Source organism: Rattus norvegicus, chromosome 14, assembly GCF_036323735.1.
Source record: "Rattus norvegicus strain BN/NHsdMcwi chromosome 14, GRCr8, whole genome shotgun sequence".
Lineage (NCBI taxonomy): Eukaryota > Metazoa > Chordata > Mammalia > Rodentia > Muridae > Rattus > Rattus norvegicus.
Genome location: NC_086032.1, coordinates 41,959,871 through 41,986,129, shown reverse-complemented (window position 1 = coordinate 41,986,129; position 26,259 = coordinate 41,959,871). Strand labels below are relative to the sequence as shown.

Genomic DNA, 26,259 nt, shown 5'->3' with positions numbered 1-26,259 from the left:
ACATTCTCAATATTGAAATCCTATGTGAGGAGGAGCAGAACCAATGCTATTTTCAGAGATCAATCTATCAGAGATCAATTTATCAGAGATCAGTCTACAGTTCTCGTTGGTAAGTCAAATGGGATCCATCAACCCATCACAAATGTGCCGAAAATAGTATCATATTAATCTTGACACTTCAGTCCCCAAAAACAAAAAATGCAAGGCAGCAAATCATATAAGTACGGATTATCCTATGAAATACTCGAAAGACATCAGGGCATGAATAAAAGCATTTCTAGAATATACTTATATTTCCCTTTTGATATGTTCTAGTTTTATACAATTATCATACATGGTTTCCACAATTAAAGTTCTTAAAAAGATTTTGAGAATGCAGAGCAAGAATGGGACACCTATCACTTTATCAGCCTCCTCTGCAGATTGCCATTTATCTGAATAATAAAGGCTAATAAATGAAGTCTAAACTCGGGATAGCCTGGTCATCTCTGATGTTTTCAAAAGTTAAAAATATTCTAAAACCTGAAATGCTTCCAATGCCAACACAGAACCTTAAGTGGAAAATTCCACACTATTGAAACTTTGTTTCATACAGAAAAGTCTTCAAAATATTACATAAATTGACCTTCAGGTATGTATATGGTACCATAAAACAGAGATAAATTTTTCTTTACAGTTGGATCCTATCCTCAAGATAGCTCATTATGTAAATACCTCAAAACTAGGAAAAAAATATAGATATCTGTAATACTCCTGGGTCCCAGGCAGTCCACTGAAAGGGCATCACTGTGTAGCATTTCACTTAGAAATTCAAAACCCCAGTGTCTAGGAACACTTGAGGGCTGACAAACAAACAGAACGTTCCTAGAAACGCATTTTCTTGTTCTAGTCCATAAAGTTAGCAGGCAGAAATCCTATCCAAATGTCACTCTCACTGGTGTGCTGCACATCCATCCTTTAATTAACTGACCTCCTAGGAAGATCTAACTGCTTCACAGGATCCTCTAAGTTACTCTGTCCGGATGCTCTAAGCATCCTACAAAACAGAACACAGGGTAGAATCCACCCTGGGGGCCTTGATGACAACACTCACTCCAGACAGCCCATGTCCAGAGAGGTCAAAGGCTTTCCCTCTGCCAAACCTCGAGGAAGTGGTAAGTCCTGAAAACTCTGACCTCTCCACTCTGACCCTGCACAGACTCCTCCCCCACTGAGACACCTCACATGCACCTCAGAAGAAACATGTTAAATGTGGAACAGTAAAGTCAGAATGGACAGGAACGGGTTCAAATGAAGCCGAAATGCAGGCAGGAAGACAAAAGAGGTTTCAACTCCACAGCTCTGCCCACAATGCTCTCACAGAAGGAACAATGGCTATACTGTGCAGTGGTGGCAGGTGTCCTCAACAGACACTGCCCATCAAGCTGAGAGCTTTCTGGTCCTAGTGCTGGCTTCATTAATAACAGGACAATCCCTCCAGTTCAAAGCAAGGCTTTCAGCAGGATACAACTATGCCTGTACCACACCACCTGCCACCTGCGAGAGGCAGGAAAGACACATGCTCGCCTGTATTAAGAGTAAGTGACTCACTTGGTGGCGCACCTTTCCTCCCAGGTCTCTATGAGTTTGAAGCCAGCCTTGTTCACAAAGTGAGTTCCAGGACAGCCAGGGCTACACAGAGAAACCCTCTCAAACAAACAAACAAACAAACAAACAAACAAACAAAGAGTAAGTGATTTTGGTAACAAGTCGTAGGCGTATGCCTCTAAAATCATAGAAACATTAAGGAAAAGACATTGGCAATTTAGAAAAGAAAAACAAGACACAAAAACAAAAACAAAAAAAAAATGATCTGTGCGACTCAGAGAAGCAAGTACCTTCTTCCTGTCCTTCAGAGCCATTTCTTTGAAACAAAACCACTTCTGCTTCTGCTAAGCTGTCCGCTCGCTCGCAAGGCCCATCCGTGTGCATCAGATGCCTAAGATTCTCGTAGAGTATGGCTAGCTTGAAGGGCACAGGGAGACACAGCAAGGACCAATTCAACCGTTCCCTGAAAGTCCTTGGAGGGGGCCTTCCCAGCCCCTTCTCCTACCTCCTCCTCCTACTGTGTCATGGGGATAACAAAAGCCTCAGGTGTGAGGGAGCAGCAACAGGGATGCCCGGCTCAGTCACACCCAGAGAAGAGCACAAAGGCTCTGGCTGGTGCTGGATGACAATGAAAGGAGGAAAGCTTGTTTTCTACCCAAAACCACTGCTCTACTCACACCCCCACCATCCACACATGGCTGCACCCATGAGAGAACACAGCAGGGGCCATTAGCTGTTTCCCTCAGTCAGCGCCTCAGCTCTAATACTAAAGCCCAAAGTCCACACAAGCAAAAGGGCTGACATTCTTGCTGATGTTTTCCAAGGGCACCAGAGCTGTGTGATCACCATTGCTGTGTGACAAGTCATGATCTAGCAATGCCTTACAGTCATCTGTCAGAGAATGTCATGGTTCAAATTTAGCAGTCTGGTTAGAACGCTGACGTACCAACTGCAAAGTGGAGTTACCAAATTATCTCTCTCGGTAGATGCCCAAACAAAAACGAGAGTGACGTGAGATAAGGTGCCCTGAATGCCGGCATCTTGGCTATGTGCTGTTGGGGCTTGGGCTGCAGCTACATGGCTCTGACAAAATGTCCACCCAGGAATCTCTACCCTTTGGGGGCCTGAATGTTGGGCCAGCATTTTTCTCTTCCTCGTCTAGTATCCTGTGGAAGATTTCTGCTTCCTGGGCAAGATTCCAGAACCGTCAGCAGAACTCATTTATTACTGCTTAAATTTCTACCTCAAAATGACCAGGCATGCAAGACAAGAAAGAGCAGCTGGAGAATGGACCTCTCAGAGCCATTAGAGTGTGATTTGAAGAACTCAGATTGGAGGCTTGAGTGATGATGGCTCACTGGCTGAGCATGTCTGGCCACCTAAATTGAGATTCCCAGCACCCATGCTAAGGCTAGGCACGGCCATGTTTCATCTATGACCACAGTGCTGGGGGTGGGGGGCTGGAGGTGGACGGGGTGGGGGGAAGGGGGAGGGAGGAAGGGGAGAGGGACAAAAACAGGAGGAATGCCACCAGCCCAGCTCCAGGTTCAGCTAGAGAATGATACAGCAGGATGCTCAACCTCCTTCTCTGGCCACCGCACACATCAGTGGAGTGCACAGGCGTGTGTACATGCAAAACACACACCCACAATAAATAAATAATAAGTAAATAGAATAACGGGTTGTTGGTGCTGATTAATTTACATTTCAAATGAATGAAAAACAAACACAAGTTGTTTGAAAGGAACACTAGTTTAAATCCCTACCACCACCATGATGAAGTGTTCTCCTAGGCCCCTACCACAGGTAACCCAGAAGACTCCTGTAAATGATCCACACTGGCACCCAGGAGAGCATGTGATTGGTGATGATGATGTACCACTTGGAAGACACTGCATTACTAACTCTCTCTGCCATAGTTTGAAATAAAGAGGGTCTCGACTGGGGAAAGCAGAGAGAAATTTCTGCTAACCAATATTCAGAAGCTATTTGGGAAAGCGTATGGAAGTCACAATATTTAGAGCCTGTAGTTCTAGCTCCGCTACTTATGACCCAAGACCCTGTGAGAGAACTAACTTGGTTAATCCTTGGTTTCACGTTCATTGAACCAGGGTGATGGTATCAGCCAGGCTCTTAAAGGCACCAATTATTGGAACCAATTAAGACGGCATGGTAGAAACTGCAAAGCACCATGTCAATCAACAAACAGTTACCAAGAAGCTACAGTGCTGCCAGAGTCGGTGCTGTGCAGACACCGAGAAAAAGTCACACAGCCTCTTCCGAGGCAGAATACAACCTTCTCGGAAATGTGAGCTCACTTGTGCCATAGCTGACGCAGTGCAATAGTGCCATAGCTGACGCAGTGCAATAGTGCCATAGCTGACGCAGTGCAATAGTGCCATAGCTGACGCAGTGTACCTAACTGCTCTCTGATTAAACCTGAGACCCATACGAGGGAAGAGAAACCATGCCTAGTACTGTGAAGTGAGTCAAAAACTCACGGTGAGGAAAGTCACAGGCCCTGGTGGTTACCTTACCACTGCTTAGCTAAAGTGGCATAGTATCTCACTCTGCAAGTGACTGCAGACTCTGGCTACTCAAGGTGCTAAGAATATGTGACAACTGAACGATGAAATATACACAGGACACTTCTACCATCCCCTTAAAGGAAGGCTCAGGGAACACAGTAGAAGGTTGGGAAGAATGTGAGAGTCAGAAGAAAGAGAGAAAGATGCAAAATGCTACCTTCTGGGCATGCGACAGCCTTCCCAATCACAGACTCACAGCAACTGTTGTTACTTGCACTGGGCCAGCACAGACTGGCCCTGTCAACAATCAGTCAAAGACTTGGGGCGGAGCTTAAAGGGCTCTACCCCTTCCTGGGAATTATTGACTACTGGTAAATTCTAGGAGAGGTGAGTCACTGTCTTCAGTTGTGTGAGCCTACAAGGTTCCAGTGAATACTCTCAAAATCCATGGTCACACTGATGGCCTTGGTAACACTCAGGTCACAAATGGAAATGAGACAGATATAAATGTAGCTACAGACAATATACATGTTCCAAATACACAGGCCCACTCATGCTGCTTTGGTTACAGTACAATGGTTTTTTTAATAAGCAAACTCTCCAAGCGAAAGTGTTAACAGTAACGTTCTAACTTGTCTGAAAGCAGTAATTACTTTTTATGTTGATCTTCAAGGCCTATTCTACAATACAACCAAACAGCCGCCACTATATGGAAGGCACATTAGAAAGAATACAGTAGAATACAGTGCACGACTCTGTGTGTGTGTGTGTGTGTGTGTGTGTGTGTGTGTGTGTGTGTGTGTTGGCATGGAGTATAACACTCCTCCACATCCCCTCCCTCACTCCCAAGGAAAAAGAAAGAATGCTGGAATTCATCCAACCCCAACAACGACAACAACCCCAGTTTTAACAAGGGGCATATCAGTTATTTTAGAAGCATTTCTAAAAGTATTTATTTTAGAAACTAAATTCAAGTTCAATTTTTAACATGCCAAATGGCTGTCTTAGCAAAGTTTCTATTTTTAAAAATCTGTTTTACTTAACTTAAAATAAAAAAAGTCCAGAGAACTAGGCTGCCCAAGACATAGTCATCCCTATTGTCCAAAAATTCAATATGGGTTGGAAGGGAAAGAGCTGGTGAAAGAGAAAGATATGAAATGAGCACACATTAATTTAGACTAATATTAGTCCACACACCTGAAACCTACTGCGAGCCAGTATTCAACAGGAAGTACAGCGAGGAAGAAAGGAAACATCCAACAAAAAGTGATCAAAATGCTAGCCCTGTGGGAAGATCACTGGCCTAGCATCTCTGATGCTCTGAGTTTGACTGACCCCCAACACTGGAAAAAAGAAGGGGAGAAAAGAACTGACTAAGACACTATCAAGTCCAGAGCAAGAATTCCCCAAACCACAAAGTCAGCTTGGCACAGCAGGTCACAGCCAATGCCTAGGAATCAGTATTCCCTCCCTTACCCACAAATAACATTGAGACAGTCATGGGGCCACTGACTCACAGAATTCATTTGCCATGAGAGAAAAGGTATGGAAATGTTCTTCCTGTAACAATAGGACTGCTTGACTAGTGTTTCTCAGTCATCATCACATCTACCCTATTACAGGAGCATAACAATGACTACTTTGAACAACCAACTTTGAGGCATGGGTTGGTCAGATGACTTGACTGTTACATGAGTCTTCAACTCAGTCTTATCCCCAGCCATGTTTTCTTGGTGCTCTGATCAAATAAACTCTTAGCAGCGGACTCTCAGTATCTTTTCTACTACAGTCTAATGATGCCATATGACTACTCATCTTACTGACTTACCAAAAGTACTAATTGAAGGTGGTATGAGAATTCTATAATAAATCAGACCCTACCTTTATAATAAATGGAGTCTACTTCAAGCATGCTGACATATTTGGTCAGATCTGTAGTTCTTTGCATTGTCTTCCAACTAAGGGGCAGAGATGTGGCTCAGTAGTGGAATGGCTGGCTACCACTCTCAGAGACTGGGTAACTGCGGTGGAGGGAGACAGGAAGACTAGCATGCCAATGAATCATCCCTCAAATCCCAGTCCAAATGCAACTCCTTCATGAAGCCTTCCCACTTATTGGGGGCTTTGGGATTTCAGTGAATCCTCTATAAAGAGCACAAGTAGGTGATTATTTCCAAGATTTAAATCTTACTTTATCCATCTCCACAGCACCTCACCTTCTCACCCTGCACCCAAGATTCTATCTTACTTCTGGTTCTCCACTACCTGTCCAATTGTTCTTTTATGGGTTCCTTCCCACCTGACCACTAGAATATTAAAGTGTTCAAACAGCTTCATCCTACCCTGTGATGTTTAGTGCTGACTGCCAAGCTGAGAGGATCTGCAATCAGCTAGAACAGCAGTTCTCAACCTGTGGGTCATGACCCCCACAGAGGCTGAATATTAGATATCCTGTATATCAGATATTTACGTTACAATTCATAACGGTAGCAATATCACAGTTTTGAAGTACCAACAAAATAATTTTATGGTTTGGGGGTCACCACAACATGAGGAACCATATTAAAGCATTGCAGAATTAGGAAGGTTGAGAACCACTGACCTAGAAGGTCGCTGAGCATGCCTGTGAGCTGAACCACACCTGTAGGGGATCATCTAGAATGGGTTGACTGCTGTGGGCAGCATGATTCCATAGGCTGTTGTGATGGGTGAGTTAACTGTCACCTTGAGAGATGGCAATAGAACCATTTCGGGGACAGGCCTCTGGGTGTGCTTGCAGGAAATTATATTGACTGTAATAAGCTATGCTGACCGTAAGTAGGTATTTGGAGGTTGGGATCTGGACTGGAGGAACGGAGAAGGGAACTGACTGGCAGTAGCCATTCATCATGCTCTGCTTCCTACTGAATGCGATGATGAACAGCTCCACCGGGTTCCTTGTGCTTTGGTCTCCCCTCCATGATGGGTGGAACTCTGGAACTGTGAGCTAGAATAAGCTCAGAGACACAAAGTGACAGCCACCATCAAACTGAGAGGTAAAAGAAAGCCTTCCGCCCTGGACTCATTTCCAGTCGGTATGTTGTCATACCAACAAGAGAAATCACCTACCATCAACACACACACACACACACACACACACACACACACACACACACACACACACACATCATTCCTTCATCGTCATCCAGATGCACCAAACACTATACACTCCCAGCCGTACCTCCCAGGACATCTCTACATCCAGACAACCACATCATAGTTCAGGAGCTTCTGTGATCCCAAATGTCTGTTCCCACAGACATATCCTTCACATTTTTAACGCAACACTGAGATGTGTCTTATGAAAAATTGGCTTTTCTAAAATAACACTGCTTTTCTTTAAAATATCATGGTGGCCTTAAATAAGCTGTCATCTTTCAGTCTGTGCACATTAGAGGCCGTCTCAGTGCATGCTCCCCTCCACTGCCCCACTACAGCACTGTCCAACAGACCACTCAGAAGGAAAACGCACCGTGTCTGTGCTGCTCGTTACAGCAGCCACTGGTTACTTATACTTGAAATTGGGACTCACCCAACTGAGGAAGTTGAATTGTTCTGAATGATCTTTGCTCACCATTCCCTTCTCCACTTCAGCCCTCCTCTGAGCAGTCACTGCCTTCTCTCCAAACACCACCCTTTAAGAAGTTTCTTTTTTTTTTCCATATTATTTGTTTGATTGTTTTTAATTTTATTTTTCTTATATATTTTATGTATTTACATTTCAAATGTTATCCCCTTTCCTCCCTCTCCCATACCCCCTCCCCCCTCCATCTCTATCTATGAGGATGCTCCCACTCCCTCCCACCCACTCTCACATCAACACCCTGGCATTCTCCTACATTGGGAAAACAAGCCTTCACAGGAAAAAGGGCCTCTCTTCTCATTAATGCCCAACAAGGCCATCCTCTGATACATATGTGGCTGGAGTCATGGGTCCCCATGTGTACTCTTTGGTTGGTGATTTAGTCCCTGGGAGCTCTAGTGAGCTCTGGTTGTTGATATTGTTGTTCTTCCTAGGGGGTTGCAAACCTCTTCAGCTCCTTCAGCCCTTTCTCTAACTCCTCCAATGAGGACCCCATTCTCAGTCCAATGGTTGGCTCTTAGCATTCGCCTCTGTATTTGTCATGCTCTGGTAGAGCCTCTCAGGAGACATCCATATCAGGCTCCTGTCAGCAAGCACTTCTTGGCATCAGCAATAGTGACTGGGTTTGGTGGCTGCATATGGGATGGATCCCCAGGTGGGGCAGTCTCTGGATGGCCTTTTCTTCAGTCCCTGCTCCACTCTTTGTCCCTGTATTTTCTCCTGTGAGTATTTTGTTCTCCCATCTAAGAAGGACTGAAGCATCCACATTTTGGTCTCCTTCTTAGCAAAGTCAAGTGCTAGCAAAATCAGGTTGACTTTTTTCCGAATCTTTATCCCCCCACTCTCTTTGTTTTTGAAAGGCAATTCTGACACAACAATAACACGGCAGTAATTTATGTTAAGGTTTTGTTATTGTTTGCAGTCCTGGGATCATCCTCAAACATACCTATTTAGTCAAAAGTGGGTCTGTATGGATGTTCTGATCTTATTAAAATCATCTATTATAATGTTAACTATTAAAGCCAAATAAAAATAGATGAGGCAGAATTGCAGTTTGAATCACGAATTCTGTTCAATAAAGGTTCATGGCACAAAGGAAGCTTAGATTACAGAGAAACAAAGAGAGGGCGGGCGGCCTCTCAGGAGCTCGGAACTGGCACTTCAGCTGTCAGAAACAAAACCATGTTTTCAAGGGGAGGTTTAATTTTAGTCAAACAAAATTATCTGTCACAATAAATTAGCGTCAATTTGAATTTTATTGGTTCATACTCTTGCTTGAATTTACACTATCAATTTTTCATTGGCTTATAGTCATAGACATGCTAGAAGCATGAAGTTTATATACCTAGTGGTATGTTCAGGAATATTTAAGCCACACTGTAACAAAATTATTTATTCCTGAGGATTTATGAGACAACCTTTTCTCCCTTAAATAAAGAGGTCCATGAATTACAGACATTTAAGGAACACTGGTCTTTATATACTTTACCCGCTTTGACACACTCATCATACTTTCCATAAATGAACAGAGACAAACGGAACAGAACGGCTCAAGCCAGCAATCGTTTGCTGAGCTCAGTCTCCCTGCGCCCTGGTTCTCAGGCTCCATGAATCATGCATCACTGACCAGCATTTGGAGCGGCTTGTCCTCTTTCCTCCAGCAGAAGTAGTTTCTAATAGAAAAGATGGCCCGGAAGACTGCTTAAGAGCTCCTCCCACCCCCACTTCTACTAGACTCTTAATACGTGTCAAAGAGCAGTCCTGGGCTGAAGGAAGCCGGCTTCCTGACTGGGTTCAATAACCCGGAGAGGAGCATTGTTTTTTGTTTTTGTTTTTGTTTTTCTTTTTTTTTTTTTTCTGAATGAGTACAAGGAGCTTGTAACCATTTCTTTTTAACTCTTAAGTTCTTATTGGTTATGGACTGTTTGCCCTCCCTTTAGCTTCCAAAAAGTTTATTTTTTAAAATCCTGCTTCCAAGATGCAACGTTTTGCAACACACTTGCCACATGCCCATAGCTTAGGTTTTCTTTCCTTTGGTCTGCCTAACACCAAGAGATCGGTCACAGCCGCCCGTGTGCATGCAAACACATACACAAACACACACACACACACACACACACACACACACACACACACACACACACGCGCGCGCCTTACTGGGGGTTTTGTGGAGAGGGCACTTGGCTGCCTGGTGCTTTAAAAGATGGCGGCAGAGATCCTGCCACCCAAGCTTACCTTATAAGCAGGAGGAGTTTGATGCTCAGAACCCATGTAAAAATGGTGGGCATGGTGGCCTGTCTGTGTAATCCCAGTGTGAGGAAGGCAGAGACAGACGAATCTCTAGGACTTACGGCCTGCCAGTCTAAACTAATTGGTAAGCCTCAAGTCAATAAAAGACCCTGTTTCTAAGGAGCCTGACAGAACTCCTCTGGGCAATACCCAAGGTTGTTCTTTGGTCGCCACAGTGCACACATACACACAGCTGGGGTGGGAGTGGGGCACAGCCAATGAGACGGCTCAGGAGTAAAGACATTTTTGTCATGAAAACTTGGTGACCTGAATTCAAGCCCTAGAATCCATATCTAAGTAGAAGGAGAGAACTGAATCCACAAAGTTATCCTCTGATATCCACACATGTATGCACCATGATGTATGTACATGTGATACTCATACACTAACAATAAACACACAAATCAAATATAATTTGACATTTGGGTAGTAATAAATTCAAGCAATCCCTCATGCATGAAACCAACTTATATTTAAATAAAACTTTAATGAAAGTTTTTCATATTCTGAAACCTAAGATTAAGATCTGATTTGGAAAGTTTCATTATTTACCTTCTGTTCCGAAGAGAAAAACAGAATATTCTGATGGTTTATGAGTAGGCTGGTACCCTCAGGGAACTTAATTCAGTGATTTACAAATCCATGTTCAGGCAGGATGGGCGGTAGGAAACCTAAAGGCCACTTGGCTCTGAGCAGATTAGAATTTCTAAAAGTGAGACAACATTTCGTACAGTTTCTATCTAGTCTTCTTCTAAGACAAAACAGAAAAAAGAGCAAGAAAGTCCTCCAGACAATCTGCCCAAACAAACCAGACAGGGACAGACGTGGCATTCGTGCTCAAGCATGGAGACATTAGATTAGTGCTCGAGCATGTAGAAAGACAGCGTCCATGAAGTGACATTTCTAAACTTTGGTCTACTAAATAAACTATGCTAAGAGTTGTGGTTCAAAACAACTCAGCACAGAAATGGAGACATCATCCCACAAACGTGCAGGTGAAATAAAGGTGCAGGCTATGACTGGGTCTGGTCAATGTTGGGCCCTCGAGAAACATTTATTTAATTAAGAAGTCAGTCCATTTAACCACCGACACGGAATTCTAATTAGCCCAGCATGTCTTGTTCGACCCTCATTTGCTTGTGTCTTCTGGCATGTATGATGCCTGGGCAGGGAGTAGGGGCCTTACATTCTAGAACAATGCTTGATGGAAGCTCATGTATACACTTCAGTAGCTCAACAATTAATGCATATAACTTTGTTCACTCTTCTCGGGACTTTTTCAAAGAAACCCAAATTTTGCGAAACTACATGTTATCTGCTTTAAACCAAGCAATTTCACAAGTAAAACTACTAGTTGACACAACTGGGCAAAGAGGTTTAGATGAGGGGACAACAGAAGCACAACTGGGGTCAATTAAAGCTTCAAGAATTCATCTTAGCTAAAAATAGGAACTGAAACTTGATTCAGACATGATATCATTTTTTAACAAAACTGAAAAAAATGTCCAACGTGAAAATCCTTCAAAAGAAAAAGTCATGAAGTTCTGAGAATACTTGGGTAGGACAAATGTTCATGCTCATGTACCAGTGCTTAACCCTCATTCATTCATTCATTCATTCATTCATTCATTCATTCACTCATTCACTCATTCTTCTACTTTTATTTTGAAACACTTGACATTATTGATTTTATATCATAAAAAAAACTTCCTGTCACAACAGGGGGAAACTTACTTTCAAATGTCTTGTGTGGGGCTGAAACCATGCATTTCTTTCACAGAAAAGGAGGAACTGATTAAGGAAAACATGCAGGCTCTGGCTTCAGAGGGGAATGGATTCAAGTGCTGGATGCTCTGGGGTTGTGTCCTTAACCCTCCAAGTCACTGACCTCCTCTGTTAAACAGGGACAGTGGCTCGGTCTAGCAGTGGAGGGAGAGTTAGGGAAGGACGGTCTCAGACTACTGAGCACAGTGCCCAGCACCCAGATGGGGTGCCTGGTACTGATTTTCACACCTGCTGCATCTGTCTGAGGAACCCGTAACTTTCTGATTGGAGCAAGCAGATCTGAACACACTTACGCAGACTCCATGTGAAATCCCTCCCCAGCACCTACTCCCATGCTTGCTAAAGCACATAAGGCCTGGGTTCCGGTCTCTCCCAACACCAAACAGGAACCTTTCTCCTTAGGCTTTCTAAGAGGGAGGGAGGAGGGTTTGATCTCTCCATGGGACTCATCAAAAGAAGCCCAAGAAATCGTCTCCCAGTTATAACTCTGAGAGCAAGCTAACCCCAGGCGCTTTACCAGCTGATGGGAGAATGGACAGAGTCAATGTGAGAGGCAGAGGCTGTACACTTGTTCCACCAGCCATGTTGACTCACCAGTATGCACAAGTCCCTACTGCATGGACAAGCATCCTCCTGAAGTCTGAACTGGGCCTGGATATCCTCAGGAGTAATCAGGGTCTGTGCTATCAGCCTCTACCAAATTTCCACACGCCATACATGTTACACACTCCAAAGCTTATGTCCAATGCAATCCTACATGAAATAAAGGGGGGTAGATATGGGATATGAGCAGACACAAGGGTATCAATTCTGGAGCGTGACCACGGACATGTCCCACAGGAGGCATGTAATGACATCATCTAACTTGTAGAACCATTATTGGAACTAAATAAATCCACATATGTAGAAGCAGCTGAGTTAATGTTACTACTATTGCATCTTCTTACTGAGGCAGAGATAAGAAGTATCAGTTTCCTGTCTTATCCCAATACCCAAGAAGACAGCCAGTTCTGATAGGAAATGTCTCCAGAGCAAAGGCCTGTACGCTAAACAATTGATCCTGAACTCTTGGCACTCATTTGAAAGGTTCTGAGAAGTTTAAGTGGGCCTAGCAGGAATAGGCCAGTTGGGGCAAGCAGGTTATTCCCGCCCCTGGTTCCTTCTCTGCTCTCTGACATCTATGAGATGAAAAATCTACTCTGTTATACACTCCCACTCCGAGGAAATGGGGCCAAGTGGTCACCGACTAAACTGTCTGAACTATAAGCACAAAGAAATCCGTCCTGTTTCAGGTTCTCGAGGTATTTGTCACCGTGAGAGAAGAGTAATGAATATGGATGCATCAATGACTTTTCTATTGCTATGACAAAACACCATGACCAAGACAGCTTATAACAGAAAGTGTCTGATGAGAGGAGGTTTCAGAGGGTTACAGAGTCTATACTGGGGGTGCAGGAACAGCTGTGAGCTCACATCCTGCTTCCATGTATGAGGCAGAGACAGACACCAAGAGTGGTGCCAGTCCTTGCGAATCTCAAATCTGCCCCTGTGGCCATGCCTCCTAATCTTCTGACACAGAGCCAAGTATGCAAACATGTGAGCCTATGAGAACCACTCTCACTCAGACCACTGCAGAGACCCAAGTTGAAGTTTGGTCAAAGGACTTAGGCTACAGACACACTGAGCAGCCACTGTGGCTGGCTAAAGGCAGTGGGGCTGAGCTACAGTGGCATTGGCACATCTGGAAGCTTCTCCCAAAGGTGCATGTCCAGGCAGCAGTCTGGTCTAGAACACAGAATATGCACTTTGACATTGTTTTGTCACTAAGAAAATAAGACGGATGCAAGTCTGAACTCTTCGAGACAAGCCTTCACGGGAGGGTACGGTCCAAAGGGTACCTGCTGCCCACAGAAATACCTCTCGCCACCTGTCTGTTTTTGTCTGAAATCCCTTTGGCAGCAGCTTCCCATAACACATGCCGTGCCAGAAAAGCACTAACAAGATGGGTACCCACAGCATGCCAGGTCCTTTGTGTGTCTTCCCTGCTTCCCGGTCACCCCCTCCCTACAGTCACTTCCTGTTAAAAGGGGGAGATTCCATCCAAGGCGGGTCTGCCCACTGTACCATTCTGCCTGGCCCGTGCCAGGCTCAGGAGCCCTGGGACATGGCTCCTCATCCAAGGCAATGGAAGTGCATAAGGGACCTGCTGCAAACTTCCCAGCCCACCTCAGTCTCAGTGTGCGGAAGCAGGAACGGAGTCTAATGAAGCAAAAAGGAAGCCGGCCATCCCCTTCCTTGTCTCCTCTAAGAGGGAATCTTAGATCAGTCTCCAAGCCCCAAAACCTTAATACTGCATCTGTACAAAACAGATATGGCCCCCAGATCACCCCACCACCTGCTTCCCCCACAAATGAGGGGGGGGGAGGAATGAATGAATTCACAAAAATTATCACGTAAAAATAATCGAAACAAAAAATTCTTCTTTACTTCTTCTTGAATCTCAAAGACCTCAATATACACAGCATAAGAGTAGCTAAGCTTTACTGGACTACATTGGTGTTGAACGCATCATTCCACACAGCCCCCAAAGGACAGACATTATGATTTTCTTTTTTTTTTTTTAAATTCAAAAACTGAAGTGGAAACATAAAAGTAGCTTTGCCAAAGACTCACCGCTTAGGAATGGAAATAAAAGCCCAGGATTCGCTGTGCCTTTCATGCATCCCACCTGGTCTACCAATCATGACCACACCCGTCACGTCTGGGAGAGAGAGGTCTTCCCCTTATTAGGAATTTTCTTGAGCTGTAAAGTGCCTCTGGGTTGCAAAAGAAGCAAAAGGTCATATAGATTCTATAAATGGAACCTCGGCCTGTAAACTTATTTCCAGCTTAATGAATAGAAAATAAACAGAAACGAGCAAAGAAAACGAAGGAATCAAGAACACGTATTAAGGGGCAAGCAGTTGGCTTAAGAGCAAACAGCAGTAAAAAGAATCACAGGATGTTCCTGGGGTGGGGGTGATGGAGGCTACCAGGAAATGTCGAGGATGAGCACCAAGGCCAGCAGGTGACTCAGTGCAGGGATACAATGATCCGATCAGCACGGTAATGAAATAACAGGGTGACCATGACAGGCTGCTATGAGGAATGGAAGGGAAGGCCTCACAGGTGCTGCCAGCCTGGCCAAGAAGCTCACCAGACACTGGAGAGGAAATGACAGCAGCTGCTGGCTAAGGGATTAGTCAGAGCTCCGAGGAACACCAAGCACTCTCCCATTTCCCCTGCCTCCAGAGCATCACACAGGCTCTCCTTAATGGAGGGGTTGACTCTGGCCCTAGCAGATAAACCATAGAATTTCTCCCCACAGAACACTCTAGCCAGCAAGCAGGATGCCAAAGTCAGATGGCAGAAGCTAGATAGGGCAGCAGAATGGGCCTGTAGTCTGGAGACCAGATTCCAGGCAGTGCTCCACCCGCAGTGCCCTGGCCGGGCAAACCCTCCAGCAACTCATCAGACCTTAAGCACTCCAAGGAAGGGTGGGGTGCACGGAAAGGCTATGCTCTGGTGCTGAGCACGCATCTCTGGTCCCTGGTCTGATTGTTTTAACATAAGACAGCAATGAGTGCTCTGAGTCTGGAGGAAAGAAAGAAAAGAGGAAGAAGGGATGGGGGACTGGGAGGTTGAGAGGAAGAATTAAAGGTGATGGGTGCACCAAATCTTCAAGGGGCATTAGAAGACCGGAAAACCCAAGCTGCTCACATAACTAATAGAGTCAGTAGCTGTCACTCTGTCCTTAACATCACTGAAATAATCTGCATATATTAGTTCACTAAATCCTTAGGACAACCCTGGCAGAAAGGAGCTCTCCTGTGGTGCATCTGTAGTTCAGGGACTTGACCCTGCCCTCTGGGAGCTGAATTCTGTCACTTGAGGTAAGAAGCATCAACAGAGGGGTAAGACCATGCAGCCAAAGTGTGATGAAATGCTTCTTTGCTTTGACTGAAATTCTATCCACTCAAACCAGCGGTGTGGCTCAAAGAATGCTCTGCTCTCCTATGCTCGAGACCACAAAACTCAGAATCCTAACATGATAAACACACATCCCAGGTGACCCCATGACCTTCATGGGCATCGCACTCGATCGAAAAACCAAAACCTTTCTCCTTGTGTCTAGGCCAATGCCTCTCTCAGAAGAGCAGCCTTGCAGCTGAGCCCTGGCAGAGAGAACCCACCTGGCCAGACACTCTGGACTCAAGACAGTGTTCTGAACAAGAAGGCCCAGAATGCTAACCAGGACCCTAAGTCGGACCAGCAAGCCAGGGGCAAGGGCTGGGACCTGAGCCTCCAAAATTCCCACAGCAACTTCCTCCAGTTGTACAAAGCCAAGACCCAAATCCTATAGAGAGGAGAGGGGGATGGGCTGGAGAGATTGCTCAGTGGTTAAGAGCACTGGCTGCTCTTCCAGAGGACTCCAGTTTAACTCCCAGCACCTACGTGGCAGTTCAAAACTGTCTGTAACTCCAGTTCCTGGGACTTTGATACCCTCACCCAGACATACACGCAGGCAAAACACCAATGCACATGAAAAAAAATAAGAATAGTGAGTTTTAAAAAAGACTTTTATTAAAGAAACTTAACAACAAATGGAGAGAATAGTAGGCACGTGCACATAGACACATCATCCAGCTTCAGCAATTATCAACCGGTAGAAAATCTGTTTGAACTGCCTACATATGTCAGAAGTAGCTCTGTTGGTCAGAGTTCTGTCAGCATTACGAAATACCCAAGACAATCTAGCACTTAGATGGTGGCAACAGCTTTAGGAGCTCAAGGGCAGACTCTGCCAAACCGAGACTCTTGGGGTGGCCTGGGCTATATCATTAATTAATTAACTAATTAACTAATTAGGAGGAGGAGAAGGAAACTAAAACGCTTATTTTGACAGACAATTCTGGAGACTCTGGTTCATGAGTGACTGGCCTCATTACCAGGCCCAGGCAGCACATCTCGGCAGAAGCAATGAGGAGTAAAACTGCTCACCTCATGGCCAAGAACTAAAATAATGCAAGAAGAACACTGGGTCCTAATCCCCCCATGACCTAAAGGCCTGCCCTACATGGGGCTCATTTCTTAAAGTTTGCACTCAGTGAGTACCATCACCGAGAGACCAAGCCTTGAGCACACAGGCACACTCTTGGTAACTGTTTCAACAAGGACTCTTTGTGGCATCACCGCATGGGCACTAGCCCACCTGATCGATGCTAACACTTCCTCAGCCATCTCTTACTGTGCCATTATTTCCCCCAGTTTGCTGAACTCATTAGGTCATCTGTTATCTCCTGGCCCCATGCTCATTGTCCTGACTCTTTTTCCTTCTAACAATGTATTCGCCAATATCAGGGTCAACTGCCCCGTGGGATTTTCCCCAGTCAGACATGGCTGAGCTTTCTGTGATCTTCCCACAAGACCCCATCCTGCACAAAGGAAGTACCTCATCACCCCTTCCTCTCACTCCACACACATCACACTCATAAATGATTCCACATGACTGCTGGTTTAGTTCACTGACCACTGAGCACCACTGAGAGCCTGGTTCATGTCCCAAGGCAAATGAGGTGCAGTCCAATGAGGACGATTCCAGTACCATAGACGAGAACGATCTGAGAAGGGCCTCCAAGAATTTTCTGGATGAGGAGGGACCTAAGCTAGACTTTGATAATGATAATTTGAGCCCACGAGTGTCATATGGCATAAAGGATAAGTCACACAATGTTAAGGGCAGAATGCCTCTAGCATATTTCAAATTGACAGCTGTGTCTTTAGGTAAAAGGATTCTGGAGAAAAGAGCATGGTCAGGAAGGACTGAAGAGGCCCTGAGGGCTGGGGAGCCATCACACATCTGAGTAACACTAGATCTGCAGGGCGGCCTCGGAAGCAGCTGAAAATGGACTCCAGGTAGGGAATCCAGTTTGGATTACAATGACCTGTCTGACTGGCCCCTGAGCTAAGATACTGAGAAAAGGACAAAGAGAAAAGAAAGTAACATGGTGTCAACTGCATACCTGAAGCCAGAAGAGGAGTAAAGACACTGATTTTGAGCTTTGTGAAAAAGAGCAATCATTTTCTTAGGAAAAGATCTGTTGTTGCTGGAGCGCTGGCTGTGGTTTGACCATGTCTCCACTGTCCGTGGTGGGAAATTCACCCCAATGCATCAGTGTTGCTAGGTGAGGATTTTCTTGAGCCTTTGCCTGCTTTGGATGTGGGAGTTTTAAGAAAAGCACACTTCCACTTTACCGGACAAATTTCAAGCCTGAAAACTCGAGGCCAGCAGGACTCTCCCAAATTTCAAATACCACACTTCCAGCACGTCTCCTATTAAATGACAGCAGACATAAACACTTGCTTGTGTTTCAAAGAGGGACCGTGGAGGAAGGAAATCAGTTATAAAGAAAAGTTAGCCTTTCATCTTGTATTAAGAGGTTGTGAGCAGTTTGCGGGGCCATCTCTACTTCTGTGTTCAGGAGATATGTGGGATTTATCTACAGGTTATGATCAGGGACACAAATTGCTAAGAAGCTGACACAGGACACAAATCAGCCTCCTTCAACTGAGAGGAGATTGCCTGCAAGCTCCTTCTAACTAGGAGCCCACCACTGTCTCTCTTCCTACCAGACAGCACAACCCAAGTGCCTACAGATACTTTCTGGAATAAGTATCTTGAAAAACCCAAACAAAAGAAAACCTTACAGAGTTCAGATATCTGAGAAAGTGGAGCAGTATGTTCTTCTGCCTTAAACGTTAGCTTTGAAGTAGCCAACATGGCTGCTTTAGTCTCAGGATTTTGAATCTGACAGGACATTAGTTTTAACACACATACAAACAAAATTCCACATGTTGGAAGAACCGGCAGAAGGCTGTACTGTTAGAAGTCGATTCTTCTTAACCTAAGAACATCCCCAAATGGTCTCCTCTCGCACACATCTTAGAAGGCAGTTGCCTGCCTACATATCAAAGCACACAGAATGTCCACCTTATGGTAATAATTCTGGATTTTGCTTCCCTCTTTAACTTTTATTTTACGAAGAATTTCAAGCGCTCCTTTTCTCCCCAGTCCCATTTACAGAGCACTTCACCAGGGGGGTGAGAAACCACTTTTCTTTCCACTCTCATTTTTCCTCGACTGTTTAAGGCAGGACGCTCATGCCGAGTAGACAGTCTGAGACCCAGAGTGTAAGCCTCTCCCTCCCCTTGCTGTTCACAGCCATATAATGTGGGGCAAACCACTCACCTGGTTCCCCACTAAACACTTGGGCCCTGTCTCGGTTTGGGTTTCATTGCTGTGAAGAGACACCATGACCAAGGCGACTCTTATAAAGGACAACATTTAACTTGGGCTGGGCTTAGTTTCAGAGGTTCAGTCCATTATCATCATGGCAGGAAGCATGACAGCTTGCAAGCAGGCATGGTGCTGGAGGAGCTGATGGCACCCAGGAGAGGACTCCTTTCTGCAGAGCTTGAGCATAAGACCTCAAAGTCCACCCCTACGATGGCACACTTCCACTAACAAGGCCACACCTCCTAAAAGTGCCACTTCCATAGGCTAAGCATATTCAAACCACCACAGGTCCTAAGATGTTCTAAGAGCTATGTTGACTCTCCAATTCTACGACTTGACTAGAAACCCCTCACCCTATCCTGCTTTGAAACCAACTTCCTAAAATGGAAACCAGATGCCTAAGGGTTGAGGCCACATATATAACCCACCAAGGTTCCAGCCCCTCCCTAGTTACTGTCACTTCTGATTTGAAATCAAATTTAGGGTTCTGGTTCTCCAGGCTCCGTAATTCACTTAACCAGCAAAAAGAACAGGCTTATCCACTTATCATAAAGGCTACAATTCAGGAACACCCAAATGGAAAGAGGGCAGGTGCCCACAGAGTTTTGAGACCTTTCTAGAAGCTCTTCGAACCCCATGGTCAGGGGTCTGTTATCGAAGTTCCCTCATGGAGGCATGGCTGAATAAATCATTCTATCCCTCTACTCTTACTGGAGGCCAGAGGGTAGTGAAGAAAGTTGGCACGTTCTAGTCATGTTCAGTCTTTTTAACCACAAGCCCTCAACCTAAGGCCATGTAGCAGCCACCTCTTTCCGTAGGACTCACTTCACTGGAACAGAGAAGTCAGTCCTCACTGAGGGGGCCAAAACAAAACACACAGATTGGAAATAGAAGCATCACCCAGAAGTTTCAAGGTTTAAGCAAGGCTGCCCACCTCCCTTCCTAGGACCAAATACCTCCTAGCAGAAGCTCAAGGAACAGAAAAATACTCTCCGACAATGCCATTCCTTTTATCTCTGTGACCAGCTTTGAGGTGATCAAACTAGTAGATGACTCAACACTTTGGGAGCCAGAGAGACTCTTTCCCAAGATGGACCATTCAACCATTTCCCAACATGCATCATTCTGTATATTGCTGGAAGCCATTTGCCACACCAAGGAGACTCACACTGAATAAAAGCTCCAGGAGACACAGTGCTTCCCAACTATCTACAACAAGGTAGAGCATTTACAGTGGTGTGACAGAACTATTTTACCTCTGTAAAATTCAAGTAATTATAAATATTAGGCTTACACGATAGTGCCCCCTTATTCACATGGGACATATTCTAAGACCTTTAGTGGACGTTTGAGATGATGGGTATAGAAATGGTTCCTATTGATAATTCTTTATACGAAGTTGCTTCTTGTAAATGGATCACTAGAATAAAATCTACCCCTCTGACTGCTTTCTGTGTACTTTGTTGGCACGTCTACAGGGCTGGCATCATTCCTCTTCATCCTCAGGGTGTTAAGTAAAAATAAGGGCTACCTGGACACAAAAACAGCAACAACAGTCAGTGCGGTAACCAAAAAGGCTGTTTAGTGACGAATGGGTGGGCAGCATGTATAATGTGGACACACTGGACAGAGGCGGACTCTCAGCAAGTGAGCAGCATGTACAGTATGGACACGCTACATGGAGCTGACTTCTAGCAAACAGGTAGTACATACGGGGTAGACATGGTGCGTGGGCTGAATCCAAGTCCAGGAGGACCAAATCGGACTGTATAGGTTCCATTTTCCTACTCGAGTCAGTACGTAATTTAAAGCCTGTGAAAGTTTTACTTCTAGAATTTTCCATTTAATATTTCAGGCCATGGTTGAGCATAGGTGACTGAAACATCAGAAACTAGAACCAAAGATGAAGGTGGTAATGTTCTGTATTTTTCCTTGTTTTCCCAGTAATGCTCTGTGTGTACGTGATAACCGATCCACATTGACTTTCTTTATTATCATTCCAGGCTGACCTCAAATTCCATTTTCTTGCCTCTTCTAGACTGTTAGGTTATAGGCTTGTGCCACCCCCATATCCAGATGGCTTAGTATTATGGGGAAAAAATTCTCCTGGGCTGAGAATCCTAGGCCTGAAAGTTTAGTGAAACTGAAATCAAAGCACAGCCTTGATCAAACCTGAAGCCAAATCTCTGACTGTCCTACTTTTGTATTCTGAAAACTATGGTGGGAACTGGGGATACAACTCCGTGGTTAAAGCGCCTGCCAGACAAGCCTGAGGATCCCCAGAACTCACACCAATAAGAGGTGGGCACGGTGCCTGCTGGAACACATTCCAGGAATGGAGTTGTGCATACAAGGGGAATTCTGTCCAAGTGCTTATGAGAAAACTCCAAGAAAACAAGTCAAGAGTCTGTGACCTCAGTTTCTTCAAATGCGTGGAACTGTTCGTGGGATGTGCTTTGGTGGTCTCCCAGGTGTAGCAGACAGGAGTGGGTTTACTTCATCAGTTGTTTTCCACGTGCCTCTATGGAAAAACGTGTTCTTGCCATGTGTGGCTTGCCCTTGTGACTGAACGCCTTAGTCATGTGATTCTTCTTAACACTTAGAGGACAGATTGACTGACGCTTTGAATAAAGTTGGCTATTGCATAAAACGTTAGTCCCCCTCAGTTTTAGGTCCCACTCTCCCAGGTTCACTCCATCAACTAGAGCAGAAACACTACACACCTTAATCCCAGCCTTGGAAGATGAAGAGAGGGGATCCCAGTCTAGCCAAATCCACAATCTCTGTGTTTGACTGAGATCCCCTGCCTCAATGAAGTAGCAGAACTATCGAAGATGAGTCATGACATCAACCTTGGGCCATTACGTGCACACACAGCCACATGTATGTCCACATACATGCAAGTACACAGACACACACACACACACACACACACACACGCAATGAAAATGATTAACATTTTAAAAATTTATTTGAGGGGAGATATTGGTGTTCAATGGTACACATATACTACAGTGACTATGTTGAGATCAGAAGACAACATTGGGGAGCCTGATCTCCCCTCTCAATGCATGGTTTCCAAAGGTGGAACTCAGATCACCAGGCGAGGCACCAGGTATCTCTATCCACTGAACCATCTCACCAGTCACTATTTCTCTTCTCTTTACATAGGTTAGCCAATAGAACACATGGTTGCTTACACCTAGTGTACCTGATGTTTCTGACATTTCAATCAAAACTATTCTATCAGGTACAGGACATGAACTCAGGACCAAGCCAAAGTCAGGTACACAGGGAACAAAGATGGAGGAATGATTCCCACAGTGGAAAGGACCACAGGGTTCCAAGCACAGCATCAATCACCACAGGAAACTGAAGGAAAAAAAAAACAACCATTCAAAGCCACATAATCAAATAACCAGCTTTTCACAGCCCTCAATTAAATGGCCACCTTGAAGGGTTTCCTGCCTCTCCTTGGCGAGCCCAGGCACACAGGGCATTGTTTCACCATCTCAATGACTGCCAATTTGTAGCCAAACGGATTTATCAACAAGCAGATATCACAGAGGGGAGTTACTGCATTTCCCTAAATTGTTCTCAAAGCTTTACATACTAGCACTACCAAAAAGGAGACTAGGAAATGACAGCTTAGAGGTGGGAAAGTCACAAGTTCTCTCAAAACAACTGCTTGGGGAAAAAAAGCAAGCTTTCTCCAAGGCACCCCCCCCCCACACCTCGGGCAACATCGGGCTGCCACTGTATTTGTGCTAGAATTTTGCAGATTTCTTTTCATACAAGGTTAACAAGGTGAATCTGAGAAAAGAACAGGAAGGAAGGAAAATCTGTCTTTAAAAACAAGTCACTTCAGAACCACCCTAGAACCTAGAACCCGACGTTGCTACCCATATCTGTGATCCCAGTGCTTGGGGGGCCTAGACTATACAGTGAGACCTTGTCACTCCCTCTACAAAAAGGGGAGACCATGAGGTCACTACCAAAACCCTCAAGCTGATGGTTACAAAGTAACCAACCTGTACTCTTCACAAGTGTCAGGGTGGAAGGACCAATAGAGGACTCACTCCATATGACAGGAGCTAAGAGGATAACTAACAACTAATCATAATAGTAAATATTATTAACTAGTTACTAATTCATCAGTTAATCCTGGACAGGATCTTAGACTAGGAAAACAACATTAATAATGCAACGAATGCCAAAATTTCAATACAGCTTACAGATGATAGTACTACGTCCAGGCTAGTTTTCTGAATTTCACTAACTGTATCATGTTAAATAAGAAGTTAAGATTTAGGAAATCTGGGTTGAAAATACAGAGTTCTTTGTACTGTTTCCACTATTTCTTTGGAGGCTTGAAATTCTTGCAAAATGACAAGTTAAAAGTTTTTGAAACAAGAAACAAGGTAATATGGGACAGTAAAAAGGAGACCCAAATAGCTAATGCATGAACCTGTAGTAAGGCTGGTGACAACCGCTCACCACCCATCCCTTGGGCAGGTCTGCAGAGACAGCCCATATGAAGATGCAGACAACACGATGTGGGACAGCCTCATTCGGCTTCCTGTGTAGCTCCCTCTCAAGAACTCCTGTCTACGCCCCTTATCAGCTCCTGTCTGCGAAACGTTAGCCATCTGGCCTTCTAGTTTACATGAGTCTCTTGGGATTGAAGTTAACAAGGACCTGTCCCCCAGAATCCGATCATTCTGTAGGCTAGCTGAGAAAACCACCGAATGTTCCAAGCTATCGATGCTCAGAGCCAGATCCTGGCCTGCGGTAAAGAGGCTGTGTGCCCAATAGACCCTATCACGACCACTCTACAGACCGGAACCCTGCAGTTTCTTGCAAATGTAGCCAACTGCTCTGAGCCAAGCCTTGTAATAAGGCAATCTCCCTGGAAAGCAGGAGGGGAGGGAGGGGAGGGAGAGGAGGGAATTGAGGGAAACTCTGAGTCTTGCTGAACAAATACGACGACAGAAGACATAATAAGGGCTAAGAGGCAAAACTAGACACTCACAGGCAGCAAATGTTTGCTGGGGTTAGAGGCGGGGGTTCCTCAGTGCTATAATCATGTTCCTGCAAACAACCTCTTACTCATGCTCTTGTACTGAGCTCTAATAAAACTTACTGAGCTAAAAAAAAAAAAAAAAAAAAAAAAAAATTCACAGGTTGGAGAGATGGCTCAGTGGTTAGGAGCACTGACTGCTCTTCCAGAGGTCCTGAGTTCAATTCCCAGCAACCACATGGTAGCTCACAACCATCTGTGATGAGATCTGATGCCCTCTTCTGTGTGTCTGAAGACAGCTGCAGTGTACTCATATATAATAAATTAATTAATTAATAAATTAAAAAAATTTTCACATGTCCTAACTTCACTTCCATGACAAAATACCTTGACGAAAAGCAACTTAGGGCCAAACTTAGCCCCAGGCCCTTAGTACGCACCTGAGAGGCAGAGGCAGGTGGATGTCTGAGTTGGAGGCCAGCCTGGTCTACACAGTCCCTGGCCAGCCAGGGCTATTCAGTAAGACCCTGTGTGGCGTAGGGCACGAGGAGTATACTTCAGCTCAGTTCCAGTGCACTGTCCATGCTTGCAGGGAAGTCAAGGCAGTGGGAACTGTGAACAGCTAGTCACATCACACTCAAGAGCAGGGAGGACTGAACGCGTGCGTGCGTGCGTGCGTGGGTGCCAACTGCTCAGCTCACCTTCTCGCTCACCCGATTCTGGGTTCAAATCCAGGCGATGGTCCTGTCCATTTTCACCCTAGGTCTTTCCAGATCGGCTAACATAAACAAGACAATGTCTACAGGCCAACCTGATCCAGACGACCCTTCCTTGGGACTCTCTTCCCAGGTGACCCTAGGCTGTGTCAAGTTGACAGTTAAAACTAATGGACACGGCTTCAGGGAAACACAAATCAAAACTACGCTGGGATTTTATTTTATGACCATCGGAATAGTCTCATTGCTGAAGACAGCGCCTACATAACTCATTGAACAGGAAGAAGCCCAGCTGGTGCCTACAGAGCCTTCTCCCCAACAGGCTGGCGTCTTTGGTACAGGAAGGTAGGTGCTCTGCACACAACCAAAGAAGGGTAAACGGCCACCCAGCCACAAACCCACTGATCTACGATGGTGTCGTGCTTTCAAGACTGCTAGGACAATGGTGGCAGAAAGCTTGGGAGGTAGCCAATGTCTGACTGGACTTAAGACCCCCTCCACAAGATGGAATCCATCCCCGGGACCGCTTGGGTGACTAAGAACCTGAGACTAAATAGCTTAGGGACCTAGAGAAAAACTAAGTATCACTGTTCTTAAAAAAGAAAAAAAAAGCAATAAAATGACTCCTAATGACATTCTGCTGACCTAACAGAGCAGCGCCTTGTTCAGCCATCATCAGAGAAGCTCCTTGCTGCAGCAGATGAGAGAAATATAGAGACCCACAGCCAGACACTACTCTGAAACTGAGAAAATTGGACTACCCACCCCTAAAAGGGATGTCGTCATCAAATCCTTTCCCTGAGGGATTGCGGAACCCTGAGGAAGAGGAGGAAGTAAGAGCCAGCGGGGATTGAAGACACCAAGAAAACAAGAGCCTCTACATCAACACGACTGGCACATGTATGAACTCACTGAGGCTGAGGCAGCATGTGCAGGGACTGCACGCGTCTGTACCAGATGGGGTCCTAGAGCTGAAAGAACTAGACACATATCTCAACCCCCAACCCAAAAGAAATCTCCAAACGATAACCCCTTGCAAATGAAATTTTCATTTCCTCCAAGGGAAATTGCTGTCAAAACAAACTACTCTTAAGCAAAGGCCGAATGCCGACACATGCTCGGATATTTGAATGCTTGTTTCCCAGTTTGGGGAGGATTGGGTGTGGCATTGAAACACACAAGCCCGTGGCGACTATCCTCTTTCAACCACCACACTAATGTGTTTGACACAGACATTTCTGAGACATGATAACATTCAGGGAGTATCACTCACCATCTGGGCAAGGCTACCATAGAAAAAGAGAAGCGAGTGGGACAAAAAGATGAATAGACAGACAGACAGACAATAGATGACAGATGATAGATGATAGCTGAAA

The 26,259-nt window shown here is 45.0% G+C and overlaps 1 protein-coding gene across 17 annotated transcripts in view; it reads right to left on the bottom strand.

Annotated features, from left to right (window-relative positions):
• The window catches only part of Apbb2 (amyloid beta precursor protein binding family B member 2), a 383,293-nt gene that overhangs the window by 246,801 nt on the left and 110,233 nt on the right, over nucleotides 1-26,259 (bottom strand). The window lies entirely within an intron of this gene.